The sequence below is a fragment of the Protobothrops mucrosquamatus genome, unplaced genomic scaffold, assembly GCF_001527695.2.
Source record: "Protobothrops mucrosquamatus isolate PMUCROS unplaced genomic scaffold, P.Mucros_1.0 scaffold166, whole genome shotgun sequence".
NCBI classification, from domain to species: domain Eukaryota; kingdom Metazoa; phylum Chordata; class Lepidosauria; order Squamata; family Viperidae; genus Protobothrops; species Protobothrops mucrosquamatus.
Genome location: NW_015386528.1, coordinates 1,066,824 through 1,072,567, shown reverse-complemented (window position 1 = coordinate 1,072,567; position 5,744 = coordinate 1,066,824). Strand labels below are relative to the sequence as shown.

The window sequence follows — 5,744 nt, the reverse complement described above, 5'->3', positions numbered from 1 at the left end:
TATCTTCGACTTCTCCTTTACCACATATACATACCCGTTCTGCTATTGGTGTTCTCTTATACCTGCCCTGTAGGAGTGCTGAGGGAAGAATGTTAAATCTGGCTCTGAAAAAAGCTATTCTTTGTTTTGGGAAAGTCAGATTATTCAAATATCTTGCCGATTCCCACACACCCTGTTTGATTCTGTCCCTACTGTGGCAGCTCTGAAGTCCAATTGCACAGCCAGAGCCAGAGTTTACTACAGACAAAAGCACCTGAATCCAGTCCAGACAAAAACGTGGCTTAGAAGGTGGTCTATATTTTGTGTCAGATGGTGCGGTGCTGTAAGTTTACACTAGCTCTCTTCTCTTAATAAGCACAGGAAGAGACTTGCAATCTTGAGATACAATGTGACATTTCAGCCGGTATCTATAGTAGTTGAAATGAATAACACTTCTTGATCCAGCTGTTAAACTGGACTCTGCAAGCCCTTGAAATCTAAAAGTCTTCAGATAGGAAATAACTGAGGAATGCAAAGAGCAGCATCCGTGCACCAAAAAATGCACATAACATTTTTTTACACATTTGCAAGATGCCCCATTTTCCTGTCTTACTTTTAAATAAGGTATGTCCCTGGATACCAAGAAACACTGTGAACTAACTAAGGTAGAGCTTTCTTTTTTTGCTTTGGGCTTTTGAATTTTTCTTTCTTCTGATCAACCCACCTGCATTCCTTTTTCTTCTCTATCATGAAAGGTTCAAGATAATCTCTCTCTCTCTCTCTCTCTCTCTCTCTCTCTCTCTCTCTCTCTCCCCTCCCTCCCTCTCTCCCTCTCCCCTCCCTCTCCGTGTTATTTCCCAAATAGGATTCCAGCAGAACTCAAGTATTAAGAGTGTTTATTGCTACTGCAATAAACAGATTTTCCAAAAATTGAAATTGTTAAGAAATATGACAATTTTGTGAAGGACAATATACCATTTTATAATAATCCCATTGAAAATAAGCTCTTTACGGTCATTGCTTTGAAATTAAAAAAATAAAGACAAGGTTTATTTTTACTTTTTAGGTTCATTTCATCTCCTGCTTTTCTAACCACTGTATAAGAGTGATGCACATTTTATTCCCTTTTCTTCAAAACCTCGCTTTGATTCCTGTTATATTGGCCTCTTGATTATATCAACGTCTTCTATGTTTTTACCACATAATATACTGATTCAATCTAATTCTTCACAAGTATTTGCTTTATGTCCGTAATGAAACATATTCAACCACCCTTGTGTGACAATTTGTGCTCTCTTTGCTTATATGAATCAAAATTCCATAGCCAAATAAAAAGAAATAAACAGCGCTCCAGAGAAAAGTGCTTGTGGTGCAGAGATTTCCCTGGTCAAATAAATAATCATCTTTAGTCTTATACTCTAGGGCCTCAGACTGTAGCACAAAAACTGGTGGCAGATGGATGAACGAAGTCTGCATTTGAAACAATATGCTGGCGTAAGTAATGGTGAAACTGAGAGAAAGAGGTGGAAAAGCCAGGGGAAAAAACTCAGATTTGATTTCATTATAATTCAAACTTAAATCGAAGTAAATTAAGTAAAAATTGCCAGCCAGGTTCCTCTGGTCTAGAGGTTAGGAACAAAAAGGAAAGAAAGCAAATGCTGTAGGTACTCATTTGATCAGTTTTTAACCAGTACCCAAAAAGCAGCAACACACAAAAGGATGTTAGTTTAATTCTCCTATTTCTGTGCAGATAGCCAGGAGGGCTGTAATCGCAGAGCACTGGGGTTTATAAGGTTGCGGGGAGGAAGTAAAATTTATAGGCATTGGGCAGAAAGAAGGACTTTGCAGATTTTGTTTAAATCTCCCTTTATCTTTTCCCCTCAAATTCAAGAATTAAACCATCTCTATAGTGTCTGTATAGTGTCAATGATTGTCCACCTTGAGTTTCTGTAGGATCCCTGTAAAAGCTAACTTCTCTCTTCCATTCTGTCATCCACTGCTTCTCTGAACTCATGTTAGTGTTCATTTCAGTTGAAAGTCTGTGTCCATATTCTACCATTAATTGTCCAATTTCTATAAAAGACACCTATCTACCATGGGGCGACACAGGAACATACTTAACCCATTTATTGCAGTGCCTAGCAGGGAGTAATGCCATCTAAGGTAATGTTGTCCATTTGGAACAGAAAGAACAAATCCAGCCATTATGACCTCATGCTGATGCTGCCTGTTTGAAAGAGAAATTCTGGCCTCTGAGATTCTGACACAGATGCTGAACATCTGTTCTCATCTAGCCTACTCTGAACTGGAGAACTGCTCATTGTAACCTCATAGTGAAATTGTCTAATGGAGAAGATTGGGCAGGAGTTTTTCATGCTAATGCTGTCCAATCTGGCTCCATTTCTATGAAGAAGTAGGGTCTTCGCAACCTCAGGAGAGTAAGGATTCACACTGTCTTAATGTTCCAAAGGTGCTTTTTCCAAAAGGCAACTGGACTTTCTTGTTTTTTTCCTTTGAAAACATTTCACTTCTCATAGAAGAAGCTTCTTCAGTTAACTTCAGAAACATTTTCAAAGAGAAAAAAAAACCCCAAGAAAGTCCAGTTGCCTTTTGGAAAAAGCACCTTTGGGACAACCATGACCTGGATGATTGAGAATCTCCATAGACACACTCTTAACAATCTTCCCATTCTTTCAATACAGTTTTTGCTTCTCTTGAAGCTAGCAGTGTTCACTAATCCTTTTTTTTATTTTATAAAAGACAATGTAACTCAAAAATATGAAACTTTTATTGAATTGAGGGTCACAGCTACCTTTTAATGGCTTATCCAAGACCATATTGCCAAAACTGATAGGGGAGGATTTATATAAAGGATTTATAATTTGGCAAGCATAAACATTGAATGAAATTAAATAAATTAAAAATAATAATATGACTGGTTAATTAACTTTTAAAACTTAAACCAGGAGTTAAATTTATCGATCTGTTAATAAGAGGCTTGTTTACAAAATTGTCTAGGCCAGGGGTAGGCTATGCATAAATTAAGGCCAAATGTTACTATAAAATACAAAAATACTTTTAAAAGTGAGACAAGAAACATTTATTCCAAAAGCAATCTCGTCAATTAGAAACATGCAAAATTAGCAAGCAGCAATTATTTTGAGATGAGGATAATCTGTTCAGGGAGTAATAGTTTATATAAAAACACAAAGAGAGGTAAAACATGTGGGGAAAGAAGGAAGATTTTTTTTAAAGGAAAGACAACTGTAAAAATTAGGAAAGCACGGCCTTCATAAGAAGCTTCTGATTATAGTTATAGAGTAGATGTGAGTTGTATGACAAGATGAAAGAGCCAAACCCACCAACTTGGCCTGCCTAATTAAAACTTAAAAACTGCACTGCATTGATGATTGCCAGCTAAGCCTATTTCTTTGATGTAACATATATTCCATAGTTGTATGAGAACTTCCAAGTGCCAGGCAGAGACAAGGAGGTACAGCTCCATCTTGGCAGAATGCAAGAGTGCAGAAGAAAGAGAAATATGGTAACTTTTAAGAAGAATTTCCACTAAATGTCATTTTTCACTTGTCAAAACAACCTGTTAAGTTTTATCATACCATTTGTATTTTTATCAAGGGGCCTGGAGATGACCTAAAAATGTAAGCCGAGGCCTATGAACACCCCTGTGCTTCTTCCAACACATCTAATTGTAATTCATATATTTATAGAGATTTTCTATTCCTTTACACTGAACTGTTTCCCAAATTTAAAATATATTTATGGGTGTGTGACAGACTTATTCTTCATATTTTGTTGGCTCCCACGGGGAGTAGCTGCATGTTAGAACTATTTCAGGCTTGCCATTCATTTCTGTAAATAGGGCCAACAGCTGAAGAGCTAGCAGGAGTTATATTTACTATTATTTTGAGATAATTTTATTGCCTTCTGATAGTACCAACACCACAATAAAACAATATAGGGTATATATTATATAAACAGAAATAAATAAAGTGAGGAGGAAACCAGATAAAACTTCATAAAAGGGGACATTTCATAATGTAACAATTATTTCTTTCTGCTCTGTGAGGATGGTGGACTTAATGTACTATTCCAAAGGCTACCTCAAGGAAGCCTGTATTGATTCTTGTATGGAGCAATGAAAAAAATGTTCTTCTAAAACAGCTTTGAAAACATTGAACTAATCTGAAATAAAACTGAAGAGATATTCATACATCATTCTGTAAATACAGGTAATCCTCGACTTACAACAGTTTGTTTAGTGACCAAAGTTTCAACGGCATTGAAAAATGTGACTTATGACTGTTTCTCACAGTTACGACCTTTGCAGCATCCCCATGATCATGTGATCAAAATTCAGATGCTTGGCAACTGGTTCATATTTATGACCGTTGCTGTGTCCCAAGGTCACACAATCACTTTATGCAACTTTTTGACAAGCAAAGTCAATGGGGAAGCCAGATTCACTTAACAACTGGGTTACTAACTTACCAACTGCAGTGATTCACTTAATAACTGTGGCAAGAAAAGTCGTAAAATGGGGCAAAACTCACTTAACAAATGCCTCACTTAATAACAGGAACTTTGGGCTCAACTGTGGTCATTAATTCGAGGACTACCTGTACACAATTATGCATTTGCATCATAATATCTAAGTAAGTTGTATCAATTACACTGCGACACCAATATGCATATGCCATCATTTTCCCCCCTCCCTTGACCACCACTAATGCCTGCAAATAGCACAATCCAGTACCTTGTATTGTTTCATATTTGACATTCACTTTTTTTGGCATCAGAAAAACAGCAAAACCAAGAAGATTTTATCACACTTCTGCACCCTGATAGGCTACAATATAAATAAGGCTCATGCTAATCACACTAAATTCATTTAAATGAAGCATTACTGTAGCAGTACAGAAATCTTCTAGAATTTAATTCAGCTATTGACTTAATCCATTACTTTTGCAGCAAAGAGATTACAAGGGCCAGGAGATCTTAAAAGTTCCACATTTCTTTTGGAATTAAATGACCATGTGGACATAAAAAGTAAAGAGTATATACCTACCTTTATTATCAAGGCCACATCTTCAAAACATTTGCATATGAAGAACTGCTCTTATCTCTACAAAACAAAACAAAACATAATTGACATTAGCAACGTTTCAAAATAAATTAATGTCCAATAATAGATAAATCAAATAATGCTAGTGGTATATCCCAGTTAATGATACCAAATTATAGCCAAAAGCACAGTCCAAATTTTAATTATTATAATAATTAAGCACATATTCACAGTCTTTTTTTCTAATTAATACTCTTAAGTTATTTAAACAATATGTCTATGATTTTAATTAATACTGTATAAATATGATATAAAAATGCTATAGTGCATTAAGATTTACCATAATATAATAAAAGGGAAAAATAATCCTTCTAATCAAAAGAATTACAGATTATCAAGTTTTTAGTACATTTAAGGACTAAAATCCAAATTCTGGATTTGGATTAAAGCATCAACATTTTGCATCATTCCCTGCAGATCTGAGAATCAAAAGAGGCATGGTTTTCAATAGTTTCCCTTCAAAAAAAAAAGCTAGTGGAAAGGCAGAGGAACAGCATACAAGCAAATGAAAACATATCAAACCTTTACTGAGGCCAGAGGTCCAAAAGTCAGATACAAGATACAAGAGGTAACAATGAAAATATAGAGGGCTAAAATTAAAGCAATTTTTTTTACAAGCTTT

At 35.5% G+C, this 5,744-nt stretch overlaps 1 protein-coding gene across 1 annotated transcript in view; it reads right to left on the bottom strand.

Moving 5' to 3' along the window:
- The window catches only part of PLCB4 (phospholipase C beta 4), a 170,995-nt gene extending 165,909 nt beyond the window's left edge, over positions 1-5,086 (bottom strand). The window contains exon 1 of the mRNA XM_015813546.1: positions 5,066-5,086. The gene's annotated coding sequence lies outside the window, so the exon portion shown is untranslated. The remainder of the gene's footprint in view (positions 1-5,065) is intronic.
- Positions 5,087-5,744: the final 658 nt, after the last annotated feature.